We start from the raw sequence: 24,522 nt of genomic DNA on the forward strand, positions 1-24,522 counted from the left end.
TACATAATACCCTTATTTGTGGTACTTGTAGTATCAGAAATATGTAACACCTCCTTCATTGCCCTTAACATGAAACGTGTGGCCCTAAAGGAAAATACGTTTGTTTCTTCACTGTCGACACTGGAGTCAGTGTCCGTGTCTGTGTCTGTGTCGACCGACTGAGGTAAATGGGCGTTTTTACAAGCCCCTGACGGTGTCTGAGACGCCTGGACAGGTACTAATTTGTTTGCCGGACGTCTCATGTCGTCAACCGACCTTGCAGCGTGTTGACATTATCACGTAATTCCTAAATAAGCCATCCATTCCAGTGTCGACTCCCTAGAGAGTGACATCACCAATACAGGCAATTTGCTCCGCCTCCTCACCAACATCGTCCTCCTACATGTCGACACACACGTACCGACACACAGCACACACACAGGGAATGCTCTGACAGAGGACAGGACCCCACTAGCCCTTTGGGGAGACAGAGGGAGAGTTTGCCAGCACACACCAAAAACGCTATAATTATACAGGGACAACCCCTTATACAAGTGTTTTCCCTTATAGCATTTTTATATATGTAATCATATCGCCAAATAAGTGCCCCCCCTCTCTGTTTTAACCCTGTTTCTGTAGTGCAGTGCAGGGGAGAGCCTGGGAGCCTTCCTCACAGCAGAGCTGAGCAGGAAAATGGCGCCGTGTGCTGAGGAGAATAGGCCCCGCCCCCTTTTCGGCGGGCTCTTCTCCCGGAGTTTGTGAGATCTGGCAGGGGTTAAATACATCCATATAGCCTCAAGGGCCATATGTGATGTATTTTAGCCATAAAAAGGTATTATACATTGCTGCCCAGGGCGCCCCCCCCAGCGCCCTGCACCCTCAGTGACAGTTGGTGACTGTTGGTGAAGTGTGCTGACAACAATGGCGCACAGCTGCAGTGCTGTGCGCTACCTTATGAAGACTGAAAGTCTTCTGCCGCCTGTTTCTGGACATCTGGACCTCTTCAACTTCGGCATCTGCAAGGGGGGTCGGCGGCACGGCTCCGGGACCGGACTCCATGGCTGGGCCTGTGTTCAATCCCTCTGGAGCTAATGGTGTCCAGTAGCCTAAGAAGCAAATCCATCCTGCACGCAGGTGAGTTTACTTCTCTCCCCTAAGTCCCTCGTAGCAGTGAGCCTGTTGCCAGCAGGACTCACTGAAAATAAAAAACCTAACTTAAACTTTTATTCTAAGCAGCTCAGGAGAGCCACCTAGATTGCACCCTTCTCGTCGGGCACAAAAATCTAACTGAGGCTTGGAGGAGGGTCATAGGGGGAGGAGCCAGTGCACACCACCTGATCCTAAAGCTTTTATTATTGTGCCCTGTCTCCTGCGGAGCCGCTATATCCCCATGGTCCTGACGGAGTCCCCAGCATCCACTAGGACGTCAGAGAAAGACTGATTAGCATCCAGCACGGTGACAGAACACAATGGTCGCTAAGCAGACAGAACAGTGCTGATTGATACAAGTGTGCTGGATTCTACATTAGCATAAATAAGACAACTCTGACAGAGGAAGACAAGGTCCAAGTGTTTGGCTTTCTTTGTCTTGCCTCATATAACCCTTGTAAACATTATTCTTGAAATCTTTATGATGCTTCTTTCAGCAGTAACATTTCTCAGATGATCGCTCACTTGAGACTAAACACATGTAATGAATGTAGTCCTCTGTCTTACCCTTCTGCTATGTCCATTGCTTGCAGTTATGCGGGCTACTGTTTGTAAAGACACTTCCTCTTTGGACTTGCTATGCAAAAGTGGGAATCACTGAGCTATTTACTAACTACTACCCCATACCCTCCAACATGACCCGCCGCACTAGGTACAAAATGCTCTGTTTCTGGACTTCCCTCTTAATTTATTATTGCCATCACCTGTGAAGAAACAGCTTTCTTATCATTTAACTAGTTCAACACAGGTGATGGAAATCATAAATTAAGAGGGAAGTCCAGAAACAGAGCATTTTGTACCTAGTGGGGCGGGTCATGTTTGGAGGGTCTGCTACCCTACTACTGGGGACCTGCTGGATAACCCATGAAGAAGGTTCTGTGCGGCTGCTTGAGATTAATTATATTTATATCTAGGTGTTTTATATGACATTGACATTGTATTAATACATTTCCCTTAGTCGAGACCAGAGATGGTCACATGTGGACTCTTCGCAATAAGGATTTCTATTCGCTGTTTATATAGGGATTCTAAAGCACACTGCACATTACGGATGCTGATGTCTTCTCACCAGTTTCCCTAGCAAGTCAACCACTGGTACCTGACTATTTGTGTTGCAGGCATACATCACGCCAGTGCTCTAGGCTCCACATGGTGATTTAAAGCATCTCCAGTGGAAACCCACTCAACATTTAAAATGGAAACATATTTACCAACAGCTACTGACGTACACAGAAATGACCTTCTATCAGATATGTGCATTGTAAATAATAGCAGATATCTGAGAGCTAATTGCTTTCGGCAGATTACAAATTAATTATTGAAGTTATAAACCTAATTTCTAAAGAAAAGTGAGCAACTGTTACAATACTTCACGGTTGTCAAAACTGTTTAAGGGAAGCGGTTAAAATACTGCTAGTCGGGATCAGAGGCGTAACTAGGGTAGGGCGAGTGGGGCACGTGCCCTGGGTGCCTTGGCAGACCCAGGAGAGGGGGGCGCCGCCGCCGGCCAGGGCATCATGCCCCACTTGTCCCCGTCACGCCGAAATGTGAGGGGAGGAGAACGCAGCGTCTCTTCCTCCCCTCACCGCCACTGCCAGCAGCGCTGCATGTGTCCGGTCTCCGACGGCGTTAGCCAATCAGAGCTTGCGGACCGGCTCCTGATTGGCTGCCGGTCCGCGAGCTATGATTGGCTAGCGAACCGGCGCCACATAGCTGCCGCCGGAGACCTGGAGTGGTGAGGGGCAGGAGAGGCGCTGCGCTGCGCTCTCCTCCCCTCACATAGCAGAGGGAAGCGCCGCAGCGGTGAGTGACAGACAGCCCGACTGAAGTAAGCGGCAGCGGCGGCGGGGGGGGAGAGTCTTGTAACTGGCACTGTGGGGCATGTATCTGGCACTGTGGGGCATGTAACTGGCACTGTGGGGCAATGTAACTGGCACTGTGGGGCATTGTATCTGGCACTGTGGGGCATTGTATCTGGCACTGTGGGGCAATGTAACTGGCACTGTGGGGCATTTTCAGTGGCCACACCCCTTCTGGTGTGTGGCCACGCCCATTTTTCCGCCGCGCACATACTTCTTTTGATTATTATTATTTATTTTTTTTGGGGGGGGGGCTCCATTTTTTATCTTGCCCTGGGCTCCGAAAACCCTAGTTACACCTCTTGTCGGGATCCTGACGCCGGAATCCCGACTAGCGGCAAGGTAGGTGATTCTGCCTCTATGGGTGTCCACGACACCCATAGAGGGAGAATATAACCTGTGGTGAGCAAAGCAAGTCACCGAACCCGCAAGGGGCTTTCTAGCGCTCGCCCCGCTGCCGGCATACTGGTGCCTGGGATGCTGCTGACGGTATACTGACGGCTGGCATCCCGGCCGCCAGTCATTCATACTGAATCCCTGCTTAATTATAGTTATTTTCCTATTCACCTGGTTATTTATTTGGCACATATTTTAAATACAATTTGAGGATTTTTCTTTTTTTAGATAGCAAACTTTCAGGGAAAAAGGTACAAAAAAGAGAGAGGGGAGGCAAAGATTACCAAAATGTGGAACAGGAAAAACATCATTCTACAACAGACGGAACACGACGAACAAAGGATTTCCAAAAATATAGGGGGTGATTCTGACTGCATCGCCGCAGCCGCAGCGATCGCAGTCTGAATCTTTTTGTGGACTGCGCACGCTCACCCCAGGAGCCCAGTGAGATGCTAAAAGAATCTCAGGGCTGAGATAGCCTCTGCCTGATTGACAGGCAGAGGCGGTTGTGGGGCAGGAGGGGGCGTGCCAACGGCACTAAGACGCCGTGGACTGGGTGCGGTCCGGACAATGCAGGCGTGTCCAGACCATTGGGGGAAGGGGCGGGCCATGGAGGCTTTGTGATGTCACACAATGGCGCTGCGCAAGACCTGCGCAGGCAGCGAGCTACTCGCCGGGTGCAATGCTTTTACACCAGTGTGTGTGTGTCTGGGGAGGGGGGGGGGGGGTATAGCCAGACATGCGGGGCGGACTAGCCCTGTGCTGGTCCCCCCCTGCATTTCTGAGTAAATGATCGTAGATGTGCTATATTTAGTACATCTACGTTCTGATCTGAGATTGTAAGCTTGCGAGCAGGGCCTTCCTACCTCTATGTCTGCCTGTTTTTACACGGTTTTGTTCTATTACTGTTGTTCTAATTGTAAAGCGCAACAGAATTTGCTGCGCTATATATGAAACTGTTAATAAAGAATATATAAATAATTTGTACCTGACATGTATCGTTATAGTTATTTAATTTACTCCTGCAATCCTGTAATTCAATAAATGTCAGTGGATACAGTAACTCAAAGAGTATTAAAAGAACCAAGAGTAACTGATCTAATAAAACTATTCAAGACATTCAAGAAAACAAACAGTAAAACAATAAATCACAAAAAAAAAACCACAACCACCACACACACAAACACACATTCAAAATACACACAAAATTAAGGGGAAGCTACAGTAGATCTGCTCAAAATGCTTGCCAAATACTGACACATTTCAGTTAGTCTTGTAACCTTAACTCACCCATCTTGCAGCCTAACCCTAACCATGCTCTCCTGCAGCCTAACACTAACAGTCCCCTCCTGCAGCCAAACCCTAACTGTTCCTCCTGCAGCCTAGCCCTAACAGTCCAATCCTGCAGCCTAACCCTAACAGTCCAATCCTGCAGCCTAACCCTAACAGTCCAATCCTGCAGCCTAAACCTAACTGTCCCCTCCTTCAGCTTAACCCTAACCGTCCCCTCCTGCAGCCTAACCCTAATCGTCCCCTCCTGCAGCCTAACCATAATCGGCCCCTCCTGCAGCCTAAACGTAACTGTCTCTTCCCGCAGCCTAACCATAATTGTCCCCTCCTGCAGCCTAACCCTAACAATCGAACCCTGGTGCCTAACCCTAACCATCCTCTCCTGGAGCCTAGCCCTAACTGTCTCCTTCTGCAGCCTAACCCTAACGGCCCCTCCTGCAACGTAACCCTAACGGCCCCTCCTGCAACGTAACCATAACCTCCCCTGCTGCAGCCTAACCCTAACCTTCCCCTCCTGTATCCTAACCCTAACAGTCCCTTCCTGCAGTCTAACCTTAACCATCCATTCCTGCAGCCTAACCCTAATCATTCCCTCCTGCAGCCTAACCCTAACTGTCCCTCCTGCAGCCTAAACCTAAGTGTCCCCTTCTGCAGCCTAAACCTAAGTGTCCCCTCCTGCAGCCTAACCCTAACTGTTCCTCCTGCAGCCTAACCCTAACTGTTCCTCCTGCAGCCTAACCCTAACTGTTCCTCCTGCATCCTAACCCTAACTGTTCCTGCTGCTGCCTAACCCTAACTGACCCTCCTGCAACGTAACCGTAACTGCCGCTCCTGCAGCCTAACCCTAACCATTCCCTCCTGCATCCTAACCCTAACAGTCCCCTGCTGCAGCCTAACCCTAACTGTCCCCTCCTGCAGCCTTACCCAAACCATCCCCTCCTGGAGCCTAGCCCTAACAGTCCCCTTCTGCAGCCTAACCGTAGCTGCCCTTCCTGCAACTCAACCCTAACCGTCCCCTCCTGCAGCCTAACCCTGACCGTCCCCTCTTGCAGCCTAACCCTAACCGTCCCTTCCTGCAGCCTAACTCTAACAGTCCCCTCCTGCAGCCTAACTCTAACAGTCCCCTCCTGCAGCCTAACCCTAACTGTTCCTCCTGCAGCCTAACCCTAACAGTCCAACCCTGCTGCCTAACCCTAACTGCCCCTCATTCAGCCTAACCTTAACCGTCCCCCCCTGCAGCCTAACCCTAACTGTCCCCTCCTGCATCCTAACCCTAACTGTCCCCTCCTGCAGCCTAACCCTAAATGTCCCCTCCTGCAGCCTAACCCTACTCGTCCCCTCCTGCAGCCTAACCCTAACTGTCCCCTCCTGTAGCCTAAACCTAATCATCCCCTCCTGCAGCCTAACCCTAACAGTCCAACCCTGCAGCCTAACCCTCCCCTCCTGCATCCTAACCCTAACTGTCCCCTCCTGCATCCTAACCCTAACCGTCCCCTCCTGCAGCTTAACCCTAACCATCCGCTCCTGCAGCCTAACCCTAACCGTCACCTCCTGCCAGCCTAACCCTAACCGTTCCCTCCTCCAGCCTAACCCTTACTGTCCCCTCCTGCATCCTAACCCTAACAGTCCCCTCCTGCAGCCTAACCCTAACAGTCCCCTCCTGCAGCCTAACCCTAATCATCCCCTCCTGCAGCCTAACCCTAACAGTCACCTCCTATAGCCTAACCCTAACCGTCCCCTCCTGCAGCCTAACCCTAACCGTCCCCTCCTGCAGCCTAACCCTAACCGTCCCCTCCTGCAGCCTAACCCTAAACGTCCCCTACTGTGGCCTAACCCTAACTGTCACCTCCTGCAGCCTAATCGTCCCCTCCTGCAGCCTAACCCTAACAGTCCAACCCTGCAGCCTAACCCTAACCATCCCCTCCTGGAGCCTAGCCCTACCAGTCCCCTCCCGCACCCTAACTGTCCCCTCCTGCAGCCTAACCCTAACAGTCTTCTCCTGCAGCCTACCCCTACAGTCATCTCCTGCAGCCTAACCATAACCGTCGCCTACTGCAGCCTAACTGTCCCCTCCTGCAGCCTAAACCTAACTGTCCCCTCCTGCAGCCTAAACCTAACTGTCCCCTCCTGCAGCCTAACCCTAACTGCCCCTCCTGCGACGTAACCATAACTGCCCCTCCTGCAGCCTAACCCTAACTGTCCCTCCTGCAGCCTAAACCTAAGTGTCCCCTTCTGCAGCCTAAACCTAAGTGTCCCCTCCTGCAGCCTAACCCTAACTGTTCCTCCTGCAGCCTAACCCTAACTGTTCCTCCTGCAGCCTAACCCTAACTGTTCCTCCTGCAGCCTAACCCTAACTGTTCCTCCTGCATCCTAACCCTAACTGTTCCTGCTGCTGCCTAACCCTAACTGACCCTCCTGCAACGTAACTGTAACTGCCGCTCCTGCAGCCTAACCCTAACCATTCCCTCCTGCATCCTAACCCTAACAGTCCCCTGCTGCAGCCTAACCCTAACTGTCCCCTCCTGCAGCCTTACCCTAACCATCCCCTCCTGGAGCCTAGCCCTAACAGTCCCCTTCTGCAGCTTAACCGTAGCTGCCCTTCCTGCAACTCAACCCTAACCGTCCCCTCCTACAGCCTAACCCTAACCGTCCCTTCCTGCAGCCTAACTCTAACAGTCCCCTCCTGCAGCCTAACTCTAACAGTCCCCTCCTGCAGCCTAACCCTAACTGTTCCTCCTGCAGCCTAACCCTAACAGTCCAACCCTGCTGCCTAACCCTAACTGCCCCTCATTCAGCCTAACCTTAACCGTCCCCCCCTGCAGCCTAACCCTAACTGTCCCCTCCTGCATCCTAACCCTAACTGTCCCCTCCTGCAGCCTAACCCTAAATGTCCCCTCCTGCAGCCTAACCCTACTCGTCCCCTCCTGCAGCCTAACCCTAAAAGTCCAACCATGCAGCCTAACCCTAACTGTCCCCTCCTGTAGCCTAACCCTAACTGTCCCCTCCTGTAGCCTAAACCTAATCATCCCCTCCTGCAGCCTAACCCTAACAGCCCAACCCTGCAGCCTAACCCTCCCCTCCTGCATCCTAACCCTAACTGTCCCCTCATGCATCCTAACCCTAACCGTCCCCTCCTGCAGCTTAACCCTAACCATCCGCTCCTGCAGCCTAACCCTAACCGTCGCCTCCTGCCAGCCTAACCCTAACTGTTCCCTCCTGCAGCCTAACCCTTACTGTCCCCTCCTGCATCCTAACCCTAACAGTCCCCTCCTGCAGCCTAACCCTAACAGTCCCCTCCTGCAGCCTAACCCTAATCATCCCCTCCTGCAGCCTAACCCTAACAGTCACCTCCTATAGCCTAACCCTAACCGTCCCCTCCTGCAGCCTAACCCTAACCGTCCCCTCCTGCAGCCTAAACCTAACCGTCCCCTCCTGCAGCCTAACCCTAAACGTCCCCTACTGCGGCCTAACCCTAACTGTCATCTCCTGCAGCCTAATCGTCCCCTCCTGCAGCCTAACCCTAACAGTCCAACCCTGCAGCCTAACCCTAACCATCCCCTCCTGGAGCCTAGCCCTACCAGTCCCCTCCCGCACCCTAACCGTCCCCTCCTGCAGCCTAACCCTAACAGTCTTCTCCTGCAGCCTACCCCTACAGTCATCTCCTGCAGCCTAACCACAACCGTCGCCTCCTGCAGCCTAACTGTCCCCTCCTGCAGCCTAAACCTAACTGTCCCCTCCTGCAGCCTAAACCTAACTGTCCCCTCCTGCAGCCTAACCCTAACTGCCCTTCCTGCGACGTAACCATAACTGCCCCTCCTGCAGCCTAACCCTAACCATTCCCTCCTGTATACTAATCTTAACAGTCCCCTCCTGCAGTCTAACCCTAACAGTTCCCTCCTGCAGCCTAACCTTAACTGTCCACTCCTGCAGCCTAACCCTAATCGTTCCCTCCTGCAGCCTAACCCTAATCGTTCTCTCCTGCACCTAACCCTGGCCCTCATTCCGAGTCGTTCGCTCGGTATTTTTCATCGCATCGCAGTGAAATTCCGCTTAGTACGCATGCGCAATATTCGCACTGCGACTGCGCCAAGTAATTTTACAATGGAGATAGTATTTTTACTCACGGCTTTTTCATCGCTCCGGCGATCGTAGTGTGATTGACAGGAAATGGGTGTTACTGGGCGGAAACACGGCGTTTTCGGGGCGTGTGGATAAAAACGCTACCGTTTCCGGAAAAAACGCAGGAGTGGCCGGAGAAACGGGGGAGTGTCTGGGCGAACGCTGGGTGTGTTTATGACGTCAAACCAGGAACGACAAGCACTGAACTGATCGCAGATGCCGAGTAAGTCTGAAGCTACTCTGAAACTGCTAAGTAGTTTGTAATCGCAATATTGCGAATACATCGGTCGCAATTTTAAGAAGCTAAGATACACTCCCAGTAGGCGTAGGCTTAGCCTGAGCAACTCTACTAAATTCGCCTTGCGAGCGATCAACTCGGAATGAGGGCCCCTAATCGTTCCCCTGTGCAGCCTAACCCTGACTGTTCCCTCCTGCAGCCTAACCCTAACTGTCCCCTCCTGCAGCCTAACCCTAACTGTCCCCTCCCCTCCTCCTGCAGCCTAACCCTAACTGTTCCTCCTGCATCCTAACCCTAACTGCCCTCTTGCAACGTAACCGTAACTGCCGCTCCTGCAGCCTAACCCTAACCGTCCCCTCCTGTATCCTAACCCTAACAGTCCCCTCGTGCAGCCTAACCCTAAGAGTCCCCTCGTGCAGCCTAACCCTAACAGTCCCCTCGTGCAGCCTAACCCTAACAGTCCCCTCGTGCAGCCTAACCCTAACAGTCCCCTCGTACAGCCTAACCCTAACAGTCCCCTTGTGCAGCCTAACCCTAACAGTCCCCTCCTGAAACCTAACCCTAACAGTCCCCTCCTGCAGCCTAACCCTAACTGTTCCCTCCTGCAGCGTAACCCTAATCATCCTCTCCTGCAGCCTAACCCTAATCATCCTCTCCTGCAGCCTAACCCTAATAGTCCAACCCTGCAGCCTAACCCTAACTGTCCCCTCCTGCAGCCTAACCCTAATCGTCCCCTCCTGCAGCCTAACTCTAACAGTTCATCCCTGCAACCTAACCCTAACCATCCCCTCCTGGAGCCTAGCCCTAACAGTCCCTTCCTGCAGCCTAACCCTAACCATCCCCTCCTGCAGCCTAACCCGAACTGTTCCTCCTGAAGCCTAACCCTAACCGTCCCCTTCTGCAGCCTAACCCTAACAGTCCCCTCCTGCACCCTAACCGTCCCCTCCTGCAGCCTAACCCTAACAGTCCAACCCTGCAGCCTAACCCTAATCATCCCCTCCTGGAGCCTAACCCTAACAGTCCTCTTCTGCAGCCTAACCCTAACTGCCTTTCCTGCAGCCTAACCCTAACCGTCCCCTTCTGCAGCCTAACCCTAACAGTCCTCTTCTGCAGCCTAACCCTAACTGCCTTTCCTGCAGCCTAACCCTAACCGTCCCCTTCTGCAGCCTAACCCTAACTGCCTTTCCTGCAGCCTAACCCTAACCGTCCCCTTCTGCAGCCTAACCCTAACAGTCCCCTCCTGCAGCTTAACCATAACCATCCTTTCCTGGAGCCTAACCCTAACAGTCCCCTTCTGCGGCCTGACCCTAACCCTCCCCCTAGTGCCTAACCTTATCCCTCTCCCTGGTGCCTAAACCTAATACCGTTGGGATTTGATGGGACTTTGACTGTCGGGATTCTGACTATACCCCATATGCCCCTATAGTTCTTCATCATAGAATCAGTTATGCCGTTCCTTATTTCAGTATTTGTTCATGTACTATTTAAACAAACCATTTAATATAGGCCATGGTAATACTGCAGTACATCATGTACTATACTACTGTATTATATCAGGTCATTCATATTTCCTGAACCAAAATGTAACTTATAGTATGCTGTACATAACCCAGTCAATTACTAAAAAAAACAGGCATGTCAGAGGTGTAGGCAAGGCGAGGAGGGAATGCTTCTAGCAATCTGGGGATGGAGGCAGCAAAGGAGTACTAGCTGTCCTGTAACCTGAACCTGCCCAGTTTCAAGCAAGTGAATAACCGGATCAGCTAGTAGCTGACACTTTAGTACTGGAGGTTAGGATGCCACAGGTGGTCCTTGCACCATTAGGCCCCACCCCTGCTGCATAATGCCATGATTCGTGAGGCCTGTAAGGAGTGGGCAGGACCAAAATGATGCAGTCATCAAATTGGCCCTGAACCCTCCACACAGGCCCACAAATCATATTATAATGGTGGGGGGGGGGGGTGGGGGGGTGGGGGGGGGGGGGGAGTTGGGTACTCAGAACCCAACCCTGCATGTGCTACTTGTTTCATAAATATTAGAGATCATTCATATGAATTTCATACTATTTACATTTGGTTGTTGAATTTTGTTTCCCTGGATAAATTTGCCCTTAGGTATCCCACCATACAGCAGAATGAACTGCCTAGAGGAAACTGAGGAAATGGGTCCCACGATGAGGGACTCCCAGTCCCACTTTACAGGTACTGGAGGTATCACACCAGTGAGAGGTTAGGGTGTTAGTAAGTGTTACATAAGTAAGAAGCAGAAGAAATGTGTTAGGAGTGTCGCATTGGTGAGAAGTAATATTTAGAATGTTAAAATGTGTTACATAGGTAGAAAATAATTCGTTTCTAATCAAAAGTGCTAGATTAAGTATTACAATGTGATGCCCCAAAGCAACCAGGCCACCACAACCCAGGGAACCACACACTCATCCCTAAAACTGACAAATTGTACACATTTATTCAGGACTATCATTAGTGCCTATCCCAATATGCAGTCTGTAAATTCCGATGACCCATGCTAATTAAAAACACCCTTGCGCAGGTGGGAGGGGTGCTAATCTCAGCTGAAGCAGTCTCTGCCTTCAAGTGTAGACATGTACGCAATATATATATATATATATCTCCATACTTGCCTCCTCTTACGGAAGCTGTGGGAGGCTCCCGTTTTTTGGAGTAGCCCACCGCACCCCCGGAAGAGTATGCAGGTCTTCCGCATCCTGCTCGCACCCTAATGATGCGGGCAGGATGAAGAGATAAACTCCTGAGTCCGTGGGGTGGGGAAGGGGTTAAAATGACGCACATCGCGCCATTTTAGCCCCGCCCCCTTCCCACAACCCGCGAATGGCGACATTTCCCGATGTGGGGGCGGGGCTTAATGATTTAATTGCCAGGTCCTGCCCCCCCGAAGTCTACTGCAGTGTCTCCTCTCCGGGCTTCTCCCGGAGAGGAGATATTAAAAGTCGGCAAGTATGTATATATCCCTCACCCACTCACTCATCACTAACTCTCTTCCCGATATGTTAGGAAGCTGAAATTTAACATAGGTTATTCTTCAGGTGGGAAATAGGAAAACTACATAATTAGAATTTTAATAAACCTTCCCCAAGGGGATGAAAAGGGGATTATTAATTTATTTATTAACAGTTTCTTATATAGCGCAGCATATTCCATTGTGCTTTACAATTAGAACAACAGTAACAGAACAAAACTGGGGAACAACAGCAATAAAACAAAACTGGGTAAAAACAGACAGACACAGAGGTAGGAAGGCCCTGCTTGCAAGTTTACAATCTGTTGACATAATGACGTCATTAACAATGTGTGTCTTGCGTTGCGTGAACGAGAACGCCCAAACGGACCAAAATTTGGATTGCACCTCCAGCGTGTAGAATTTTATAAACTACAAAAATGCCAACGCCCTCACTCACTCACTCACTCACATAGGTATTCTGCAGATGGGAAATAGGAAAACGACATAATTAGAATTTGAATAAACCTCCTCTAAGGGGATGAAAAGGGTGTTGACATAATGATGTCATTACCGATGCTTGCATTGCGTGAATGAGAACGCCCAAATGGACAATAGGATCAATATTTGGACTGCACCTCCAGTGTGTAGAATTGAATAAACTACAAAAATGGTCCTGTCACTTTTTACAGTCTCTGCTATGGGGGCTCCTTGGGTAACACCAAGAACCATGGATTAATATTTACTTACATTAAGATGTCTCAGATTTACATCCCTATAGATTTACCAAATTTTTATACTCATTTATATTTACAATCGTGAAAATCAGAAACTCCCTTGCGAAGAACAGCTAGTGTATATATGAGGAATGATGACCTTGGACCGCACACCCTAAATCCAAGCACAATAATAGGTGCCATCATGCTGAGACTTGTAGATGCACACAGAAAAAAAGAATATGCAGATGCACGCTCTATAGTATTAAGCACTGGTAATCAAAATTATAATAAACAATGCAGTCCAAGCAAAATTGAGGTGCTTAGCATAATTTTGGCCAAAAATATGGGCCCACCAACTGCAACCATTTGTTGATCGTGACCCACCTCATCTGGTGGGCCCCCAACACTAAGGTTCAAGTCCAGGGCACGGGACCCCCCTAAGTTAGCACAGGCCAACCACCCCAAGGCATCACACTGGTCAGAGGATTGGCCACAAATTATGATAAGCACCTCTATTTTGCTCTATGTTAAGTCTATGTCATCGAATGGTTTCTTTGGACAACTTCTCCACTTTATCTCTCTCCAAGGCTTGATACATGGTTCCCCTGGGAGAGGAATGCAATTTTAAATGTATATTTCTAGATTTGATCTCCTAATTTTAAAAAATAGTACAACATAATTCTAGTAGCACAGCACCTTCCACGAAATGCCATGTAGTGCATATTTCCTGTGTGAGTCTGTGTGGCGGCGGTTTCTGGCTGTCTGCACATTGCTTTGTACAGTAGCAGTTTCATTATGGCAGCTTGGTATCTAACTGAAAACCTGCAGATTTCTGGTATTTTACTTGAGCCTGAATAGCACGAATGATGTTGTTAGTTTAATACAGAAACTTAAAGTTGATGGATGCTTTCTAGGCTGTGCCAGAAGTCTCCAACAACCATCATAGCCAATGACATAGATGGAAAAAGAGTGTGTGAGAGAAATTCAACTCCGCCACAGACCCAAGCTTCCCGGTTCAAGTGACTTAACAGCTTTCCAGGACAGAGAGTATGATGCATGGATTCAAAAATAGAAAACTTTGTTTCTGGTGATCAAAATGAATGGATTAATTTAAGCATGCGCAATGTAGAAAAACAGCAATATTAAAATAGAAATAAAACATCAAAATCGGCAGCGGTGGACCATTGCGGAGGAGTGGTCCAGCCAACGCAGGCGTGGCTGGACCATTTTTGGGACGGCTGTGTGACATCACATGCAGCCACTTCGATAAAGAAAATGGTGGTGCTGCAGATACATACGTAGCCATGCTGCGTATGCAGGGGGCCTCCGCAATTCCCTTGTCATCGATGCGATCGCAATCTGAGCTGACACGCTGTGCCTATTGCCCGGCCGGCCCCTCTGCACATGTGCGGAACCATGCTACTCACGTGACATCCAAGTGCAGTCTGGAGCCGGCACTTGGCACAGGCAGGGACAACTCCGTCCCTGCCTGTGGTGCATTGGCATCGCCACCTGCAGCTGTCGAAATCGGAAAGATCAGCATCATACATTGCCCAAGCAGCACCAATATGGACAGGGGCGCTGATACTACTTCTCCCCCATAACGCTGTTCATACATTTACCGCTATATGCCACATTCAGAGTCAGATGTAATCGCAAGCGGTGTTTTTTTTCCCCAACGCATTTTTATTTTTTTCTGGGTGGGTTGGGGGGTTTCGATGTATGCTGAACTTGCGACTGAATCTAACTAGGGAGCCTGGACAGAGGTTGGACTGGGTGTGTAGTTGCAGCAAGTAGGGGGTGCAGACTCAGCAAAGCGCAGTAGGGAGGTTTTGTTGCAAATTACGAACAAAATAGCCTGTGATAAGTCATACACGTGAGCAGCCTGGAGGAGTCTAACTTGCAGATGCTACAACCCTGCTGTAAGTTGCATAATGATAATGACAGGGTTTGATTGATTTTGATTGGTTGCAAGCATTTAAAACCCACACATTTACACAAAAACGGTAAAACTGCTGGAACAGTGTTTTCAAGGTCACTTAAGGCCACATTGGGTTAGGCACTGTTAGAGTTAGGCACCCCCGGAGAGGGTTGAGAGGGTTAGGCTGCGGGGAAGTTAGGATTAGGCTGCGGCAAGGGAGGCTAGGGTTAGGCACCACCGGTGAGGGTTAGGGTTTGACTGCCGGGGGGGAGGGGGGGGGGTTAGGCTGTGGGAAGGGAGGGTTAGGGCTAGGGGGTTAGGGAGGGAGGGCAAGCATACTGAGCATCAGGATGCCGTTGTCGGCCTTATCTTATGACCGACGGCATCCCAACCGCCAGTATTTTGTATCACACTCCTGTATACACAAACTGCTGTATACACATAAAGGCTTTACACACGCAACACAGTTACATCGTTCCCCAACTCTGTGGTACAGTTGCCACATTTTCTGGTTAATCAGGTTGTTGGATTTACCAGACAATTTTCAGAATATGCATCCATTTTATGTGTTCTGGAAAACCAGAGACATTTTAAAGTGATGCTGTCTTGATTTACTTTTAAGTATATCAGGAGAGACAATGCAAAAATAAGAATTTACTCACCGGTAATTCTATTTCTCGTAGTCCGTAGTGGATGCTGGGGACTCCGTAAGGACCATGGGGAATAGACGGCTCCGCAGGAGACTGGGCACATCTAAAGAAAGATTTAGGTCTATCTGGTGTGCACTGGCTCCTCCCCCTATGACCCTCCTCCAAGCCTCAGTTAGGACACTGTGCCCGGAAGAGCTGACACAATAAGGAAGGATTTTGAATCCCGGGTAAGACTCATACCAGCCACACCAGTCACACCGTATAACTCGTGATAGGAACCCCGGTTAACAGTATGATAACAACGGAGCCTCTGAACAGATGGCTCGCAATAACAACCCGATTTGTGTAACAATAACTATTTACAAGTATTGCAGACAATCCGCACTTGGGATGGGCGCCCAGCATCCACTACGGACTACGAGAAATAGAATTACCGGTGAGTAAATTCTTATTTTCTCTGACGTCCTAGTGGATGCTGGGGACTCCGTAAGGACCATGGGGATTATACCAAAGCTCCCAAACGGGCGTGAGAGTGCGGATGACTCTGCAACACCGAATGAGAGAACTCCAGGTCCTCCTCAGCCAGGGTATCAAATTTGTAGAATTTTGCAAACGTGTTTGCCCCTGACCAAGTAGCAGCTCGGCAGAGTTGTAAAGCCGAGACCCCTCGGGCAGCCGCCCAAGATGAGCCCACCTTCCCTGTGGAATGGGCTTTTACAGATTTAGGCTGCGGTAGTCCCACCGCAGAATGCGCCAGCTGAATAGTGCTACAAATCCAGCGCGCGATAGTCTGCTTAGAAGCAGGAGCACCCAGTTTGTTGGGTGCATACAGGATAAACAGCGAGTCAGTTTTCCTGACTCCAGCCGTCCTGGAAACATAAATTTTCAGGGCCCTGACTACGTCAAGTAACTTGGAATCCTCCAAGTCCCTAGTAGCCGCAGGCACCACAATAGGCTGGTTCAAGTGAAATGCTGATACCACCTTCGGGAGAAACTGAGGACGAGTCCTCAACTCTGCCCTATCCATATGGAAAATCAGATAAGGGCTTTTATAGGACAAAGCCGCCAATTCTGACACACGCCTGGCCGAAGCCAGGGCCAACAGCATGACCACTTTCCACGTGAGATATTTCAAATCCACAGTCTTAAGTGGTTCAAACCAACGTGATTTCAGGAACTCCAAAACCACATTGAGATCCCAAGGTGCCACTGGGGGCACAAAAGGAGGCTGAATACGCAGAACTCCTTTGACAAAAGTCTGAACTTCAGGCAGTGAAGCCAGTTCTTTCTGGAAGAAAATCGACAGGGCCGAAATCTGGACCTTAATGGACCCCAATTTGAGGCCCAACGTCACCTCTGCTTGCAGGAAATGCAGGAATCGACCCAGTTGAAATTCCTCCGTTGGGGCCTTCCTGGCCTCACACCAAGCAACATATTTCCGCCAAATGCGGTGATAATGTTTTGCGGTGACATCCTTCCTGGCTTTGATCAGGGTAGGGATGACTTCCTCCGGAATGCCCTTTTCCTTCAGGATCCGGTGTTCAACCGCCATGCCGTCAAACGTAGCCGCGGTAAGTCTTGGAACAGACAGGGCCCCTGCTGCAGCAGGTCCTGTCTGAGCGGCAGAGGCCAAGGGTCCTCTGAAAGCATCTCTTGAAGTTCCGGGTACCAAGCTCTTCTTGGCCAATCCGGAACCACGAGTATAGTTTTCACTCCTCGCCTTCGTATTATTCTCAGTACCTTGGGAATGAGAGGCAGAGGAGGAAACACATAAACCGACTGGTACACCCACGGTGCTACCAGAGCGTCCACAGCGATCGCCTGAGGGTCCCTTGACCTGGCGCAATATCTGTGGCTTCTGCCATTGCCCTCCTGCTTCTTGTGCCGCCCTGTCTGTTTACATGGGCGACCGCCGTGATGTTGTCTGATTGGATCAGTACCGGCTGGTTCTGAAGCAGGGGCCTTGCTTGGCTTAGGGCATTATAAATGGCCCTTAGCTCTAGAATATTTATGTGAAGCGAAATCTCCTGATTTGACCACAGTCCTTGGAAATTTCTTCCCTGTGTGACTGCGCCCCAGCCCCGAAGGCTGGCATCCGTGGTCACCAGGACCCAGTCCTGTATTCCGAATCTGCAGCCCTCTAGTAGATGAGCCCTCTGCAGCCACCACAGCAGCGACACCCTGGTCCTTGCCGACAGGGTTATCCGCTGTTGCATCTGGAGATGGGACCCGGACCATTTGTCCAACAGGTCCCACTGGAAAGTCCTTGCGTGGAACCTTCCGAATGGAATTGCTTCGTACGAAGCTACCATTTTTCCCAGGACTCGTGTGCATTGATGTACCGACACCTGTCCCGGTTTTAGGAGGTCTCTGACTAGAGATGACAACTCCTCGGCTTTTTCCACTGGAAGAAACACTTTTTTCTGGTCTGTGTCCAGAATCATTCCCAGGAACAGAAGACGTGTCGTCGGGACCAGCTGTGACTTTGGAATATTGAGAATCCAGCCGTGCTGTTGTAGCACTTCCCGAGAAAGTGCTACCCCCACTACCAACTGTTCCTTGGACCTCGCCTTTATCAGGAGATCGTCCAAGTACGGAATAATTAAAATTCCCTTCTTGCGAAGGAGTATCATCATTTCGGCCATTACCTTGGTAAAGACCCTCGGTGCCGTGGATAACCCAACGGCAGCGTCTGGAACTGATAGTGACAGTCCTGTACCACAAATCTGAGGTACTCCTGGTGAGGAGGGTAAATGGGGACATGCAGGTACGCATCCTTGATGTCCAGGGCGACCATGTAATCCCCCTCGTCCAGGCTCGCAATAACCGCCCTGAGCGATTCCATCTTGAACTTGAACCTTTTGATATAAGTGTTCAAGGATTTTAAATTTAAGATGGGTCTCACCGAACCGTCCGGTTTCGGTACCACAAACATTGTGGAATAGTAACCCTTCCCTTGCTGAAGGAGGGGTACCCTGACAATCACTTGCTGTGAATACAGTTTTTGGATAGCCACCAACACTGCCTCCCTGGCAGAGGGAGTTGCTGGTAAGGCAGATTTTAGAAAACGGCGGGGGGGGGGGGGACGTCTCGAATTCCAGCCTGTACCCCTGAGATACTACTTGAAGGGTCCAGGGATCCACCTGTGAGAGAGCCCACTGTGTGCTGAAATTTCTGAGACGGGCCCCCACCGTACCCGGATCCGCCTGTGAAGCCCCAGCGTCATGCTGTGGACTTACCGGACGCGGGGGAGGACTTTTGCTCTTGGGAACTGGCTATATGTTGCAGCTTTTTCCCTCTACCTTTGCCTCTCGGCAGAAAGGATGCGCCTCGAGCCCTCTTGTGTTTATGGGGCCGAAAGGACTGTACTTGATAATAAGGTGCCTTCTTTTGCTGTGGGGTAGCCTGTGGCAAAAATGTCGATTTCCCAGCCGTAGCTGTGGAAACGAGGTCTGAAAGACCATCCCCAAACAGTTCCACCCCCTTATAAGGCAAAACTTCCATGTGCCTTTTTGAATCGGCATCACCTGACCACTGCCGAGTCCATAACCCCCTTCTGGCGGCAATGGACATTGCGCTTATTTTTGATGCCAGCCGGCAAATGTCCCTCTGTGCATCACGCATGTATAAGACAGCGTCTTTTATATGTCCCTATCCAGGGTATCAATATTATCCGACAGGGAATCTGACCACGCAGCAGCAGCACTGCACATCCATGCTGATGCAATCGCTGGTCGCAATATAATGCCCGTGTGTGTATATATAGCTTTTAGGGTAGCCTCCTGCTTTCTATCAGCAGGATCCTTTAGGGCGGCCGTATCCGGAGACGGTAGTGCCACCTGTTTTGATAAACGTGTAAGCGCTTTATCTACCCTAGGGGATGTTTCCCAACGTGACCTATCCTCTGGCGGGAAAGGGTACGCTGCCAATAACCGTTTAGAAATTATCAATTTCTTATCGGGGGAAGTCCAGGCTTCCTCACACACCTCATTTAATTCCTCAGATGCAGGAAAAACTACTGGTAGTTTTTTCTCACCGAACATAATACCCTTTTTTGTGGTACCTGGGGTACTATCAGAAATGTGTAATACATTTTTCATTGCCTCAATCATGTAACGGGTGGACCTATTGGAGGGTACACTAGTCTCATCGTCGTCGACACTGGAGTCGGTATCCGTGTCGACATCTGTGTCTGCCATCTGAGGTACCGGCGTTTTAAAGCCCCTGATGACATTTGAGACGCTGGAACAGTCACAAGCTGAGTAGCCGGCTGTCCTATGTCGTCAAACCTTTTATGTAAGGAGCTGACACTGTCACGTAATTCCTTCCATAAGTCCATCCACACAGGTGTCGACCCCTCAGGGGGTGACAACACATTTACAGGCATTTGCTCTGCCTCCACATCATTTTCCTCATCATACATGTCGACACAGCGGTACCGACACACAGCACACACACAGGGAATGCTCTGACAGAGGACAGGACCCCACAAAGCCCTTTGGGGAGACAGAGGGAGAGTATGCCAGCACACACCAGAGCGCTATATACCACAGGGATATCACCTATAAAGAGTGTTTTCCCTTATAGCTGCATATATATATTATACTGCGCCTAAATTTGTGCCCCCCCTCTCTTTTTTACCCTTTCTGTAGTGCAGGACTGCAGGGGAGAGCCAGGGAGCGATCCCTCCAGCGAAGCTGTGAGGGAAAATGGCGCCAGTGTGCTGAGGGAGATGGCTCCGCCCCTTTTTCGGCGGGCTTTCTCCCGCTTTTTGTGTTATTCTGGCAGGGGTAATTTACACCTATATAGCCTCTGGGGCTATATATGGTGTCAGTTTTGCCAGCCAAGGTGTTAATATTGCTGCTCAGGGCGCCCCCCCCCCCCCCCAGCGCCCTGCACCCATCAGTGACCGAAGTGTGTGGTGTGCATGAGGAGCAATGGCGCACAGCTGCAGTGCTGTGCGCTACCTTGGAGAAGACAGAAGTCTTCAGCCGCCGATTTTCTGGACCTTCTTGCTTCTGGCTCTGTAAGGGGGACGGCGGCACGGCTCCGGGAATGGACGACGAGGTCGGGTCCTGTGTGCGATCCCTCTGGAGCTAATGGTGTCCAGTAGCCTAAGAAGCTCAAGCTACCACCACTTAGGTAGGTTCGCTTCTTCTCCCCTTAGTCCCTCGCTGCAGTGAGCCTGTTGCCAGCAGGTCTCACTGTAAAAATAAGATTTTACTTACCGATAAATCTATTTCTCGGAGTCCGTAGTGGATGCTGGGGTTCCTGAAAGGACCATGGGGAATAGCGGCTCCGCAGGAGACAGGGCACAAAAAGTAAAGCTTTTTCCGATCAGGTGGTGTGCACTGGCTCCTCCCCCTATGACCCTCCTCCAGACTCCAGTTAGGTACTGTGCCCGGACGAGCGTACACAATAAGGGAGGATTTTGAATCCCGGGTAAGACTCATACCAGCCACACCAATCACACCGTACAACTTGTGATCTAAACCCAGTTAACAGTATGATAACAGCGGAGCCTCTGAAAGATGGCTTCCTTCAACAATAACCCGAATTAGTTAACAATAACTATGTACAATTTATGCAGATAATCCGCACTTGGGATGGGCGCCCAGCATCCACTACGGACTCCGAGAAATAGATTTATCGGTAAGTAAAATCTTATTTTCTCTATCGTCCTAGTGGATGCTGGGGTTCCTGAAAGGACCATGGGGATTATACCAAAGCTCCCAAACGGGCGGGAGAGTGCGGATGACTCTGCAGCACCGAATGAGAGAACTCCAGGTCCTCCTTAGCCAGAGTATCAAATTTGTAAAATTTTACAAACGTGTTCTCCCCTGACCACGTAGCTGCTCGGCAAAGTTGTAATGCCGAGACCCCTCGGGCAGCCGCCCAAGATGAGCCCACCTTCCTTGTGGAGTGGGCCTTTACAGATTTAGGCTGTGGCAGGCCTGCCACAGAATGTGCAAGTTGGATTGTGCTACAGATCCAACGAGCAATCGTCTGCTTAGACGCCGGAGCACCCATCTTGTTGGGTGCATACAATATAAACAACGAGTCAGATTTTCTGACTCCAGCTGTCCTTGCAATATATATTTTTAATGCTCTGACAACGTCCAGTAACTTGGAGTCCTCCAAGTCACTTGCAGCCGCAGGCACTACAATAGGCTGGTTCAGATGAAATGCTGACACCACCTTAGGGAGAAAATGCGGACGAGTCCGCAGTTCTGCCCTGTCCGAATGGAAAATCAGATATGGGCTTTTGTAAGATAAAGCTGCCAATTCTGACACTCTCCTGGCAGAAGCCAGGGCTAGAAGCATGGTCACTTTCCATGTGAGATATTTCAAATCCACCTTTTTTAGTGGTTCAAACCAATGAGATTTTAGGAAATCCAAAACCACATTGAGATCCCACGGTGCCACTGGAGGCACCACAGGAGGCTGTATATGCAGCACTCCCTTAACAAAGGTCTGGACTTCAGGGACTGAAGCCAATTCTTTTTGAAAGAAAATCGACAGGGCCGAAATTTGAACCTTAATAGATCCCAATTTGAGACCCATTGACAATCCTGATTGCAGGAAATGTAGGAATCGACCCAGTTGAAATTCCTCCGTCGGAGCACTCCGATCTTCGCACCACGCAACATATTTTCGCCAAATTCGGTGATAATGTTGCACGGTTACTTCCTTCCTTGCTTTAATCAAAGTAGGAATGACTTCCTCCGGCATGCCTTTTTCCTTTAGGATCCGGCGTTCAACCGCCATGCCGTCAAACGCAGCCGCGGTAAGTCTTGAAACAGACAGGGACCCTGCTGAAGCAAGTCCCTCCTTAGAGGTAGAGGCCACGGATCTTCCGTGATCATCTCTTGAAGTTCCGGGTACCAAGTCCTTCTTGGCCAATCCGGAACCACTAGTATCGTTCTTACGCCTCTTTGCCGTATAATTCTCAATACTTTTGGTATGAGAGGCAGAGGAGGAAACACATACACCGACTGGTACACCCAAGGCGTTACCAGCGCGTCCACAGCTATTGCCTGCGGATCTCTTGACCTGGCGCAATACCTGTCCAGTTTTTTGTTGAGGCGAGACGCCATCATGTCCACCATTGGTCTTTCCCAACGGGTTACCAGCATGTGGAAGACTTCTGGATGAAGTCCCCACTCTCCCGGGTGAAGATCGTGTCTGCTGAGGAAGTCTGCTTCCCAGTTGTCCACTCCCGGGATGAACACTGCTGACAGTGCTATCACATGATTCTCTGCCCAGCGAAGAATCCTTGCAGCTTCTGCCATTGCACTCCTGCTTCTTGTGCCGCCCTGTCTGTTCACATGGGCGACTGCCGTGATGTTGTCCGACTGGATCAACACCGGTTTTCCCTGAAGCAGAGGTTCTGCCTGGCTTAGAGCATTGTATATTGCTCTTAGTTCCAGAATGTTTATGTGAAGAGACGTTTCCAGGCTCGTCCATACTCCCTGGAAGTTTCTTCCTTGTGTGACTGCTCCCCAGCCTCTCAGGCTGGCGTCCGTGGTCACCAGGATCCAATCCTGTATGCCGAATCTGCGGCCCTCCAATAGATGAGCACTCTGCAACCACCACAGAAGAGACACCCTTGTCCTTGGAGACAGGGTTATCCGCAGGTGCATCTGAAGATGCGACCCTGACCATTTGTTCAACAGATCCCTTTGGAAAATTCTTGCGTGGAATCTGCCGAATGGAATTGCTTCGTAAGAAGCCACCATTTTTCCCAGGACTCTTGTGCATTGATGTACAGACACCTTTCCTGGTTTTAGGAGGTTCCTGACAAGCTCGGATAACTCCTTGGCTTTTTCCTCCGGGAGAAAAACCTTTTTCTGAACCGTGTCCAGAATCATCCCTAGGAACAGCAGACGAGTTGTCGGCATTAACTGGGATTTTGGAATATTCAGAATCCACCCGTGCTGTTTTAGCACTTCCTGAGACAGTGCTAATCCCATCTCTAGCTGTTCTCTGGACCTCGCCCTTATTAGGAGATCGTCCAAGTATGGGATAATTAATACGCCTTTTCTTCGAAGAAGAATCATCATCTCGGCCATTACCTTTGTAAAGATCCGAGGTGCCGTGGACAATCCGAACGGCAGCGTCTGAAACTGATAGTGACAGTTTTGTACAACGAACCTGAGGTACCCCTGGTGTGAGGGGTAAATTGGAACGTGGAGATACGCATCCTTGATGTCCAAGGATACCATAAAGTCCCCCTCTTCCAGGTTCGCTATCACTGCTCTGAGTGACTCCATTTTGAACTTGAACTTCTTTATGTACAGGTTCAAGGACTTCAGATTTAGAATAGGCCTTACCGAGCCATCCGGCTTCGGTACCACAAAAAGAGTGGAATAATACCCCTTCCCTTGTTGCAGAAGAGGTACCTTGACTATCACCTGCTGAGAGTACAGCTTGTGAATGGCTTCCAACACCGTCTCCCTTTCGGAGGGGGACGTTGGTAAAGCAGACTTCAGGAAACGGCGAGGTGGATCTGTCTCTAATTCCAACCTGTATCCCTGAGATATTATCTGCAGGATCCAGGGATCTACTTGCGAGTGAGCCCACTGCGCGCTGTAATTTTTGAGACGACCCCCCACGGTCCCCGAGTCCGCTTGAGAAGCCCCAGCGTCATGCTGAGGCTTTTGTAGAAGCCGGGGAGGGCTTCTGATCCTGGGAACGAGCTGCGTGTTGCTGTCTCTTCCCTCGACCTTTGCCTCGTGGCAGATATGAATAGCCCTTTGCTCTCTTATTTTTAAAGGAACGAAAGGGCTGCGGTTGAAAAGTCGGTGCCTTTTTCTGTTGGGGAGTGACTTGAGGTAGAAAGGTGGATTTCCCGGCTGTAGCCGTGGCCACCAAATCTGATAGACCGACTCCAAATAACTCCTCCCCTTTATACGGCAAAACTTCCATATGCCGTTTTGAATCCGCATCGCCTGTCCACTGTCGCGTCCATAAAGCTCTTCTGGCCGAAATGGACATAGCACTTACCCGTGATGCCAGTGTGCATATATCCCTCTGTGCATCACGCATATAAAGAAATGCATCCTTTATTTGTTCTAACGACAGTAAAATATTGTCCCTGTCCAGGGTATCAATATTTTCAATCAGGGATTCTGACCAAACTACCCCCGCACTGCCCATCCAGGCAGTC

General features: G+C 50.2%; 1 protein-coding gene and 1 long non-coding RNA gene across 6 annotated transcripts in view; one reads left to right on the forward strand and one right to left on the reverse strand.

Annotated features, from left to right (window-relative positions):
• The window catches only part of PDLIM4 (PDZ and LIM domain 4), a 520,316-nt gene that overhangs the window by 319,894 nt on the left and 175,900 nt on the right, over positions 1 to 24,522 (reverse strand). The gene's annotated exons all lie outside the window — the stretch shown is intronic.
• Positions 753 to 24,522, forward strand: part of LOC134933178 (uncharacterized) — a 33,412-nt gene continuing 9,642 nt past the window's right edge. The window contains exons 1-2 of the long non-coding RNA XR_010179634.1: positions 753 to 1,113; positions 11,205 to 11,291. This is a non-coding gene — a long non-coding RNA (uncharacterized LOC134933178). The remainder of the gene's footprint in view (positions 1,114 to 11,204; positions 11,292 to 24,522) is intronic.

The sequence above is a fragment of the Pseudophryne corroboree genome, chromosome 6 (assembly GCF_028390025.1).
Source record: "Pseudophryne corroboree isolate aPseCor3 chromosome 6, aPseCor3.hap2, whole genome shotgun sequence".
Taxonomy (NCBI): Eukaryota; Metazoa; Chordata; class Amphibia; order Anura; family Myobatrachidae; genus Pseudophryne; species Pseudophryne corroboree.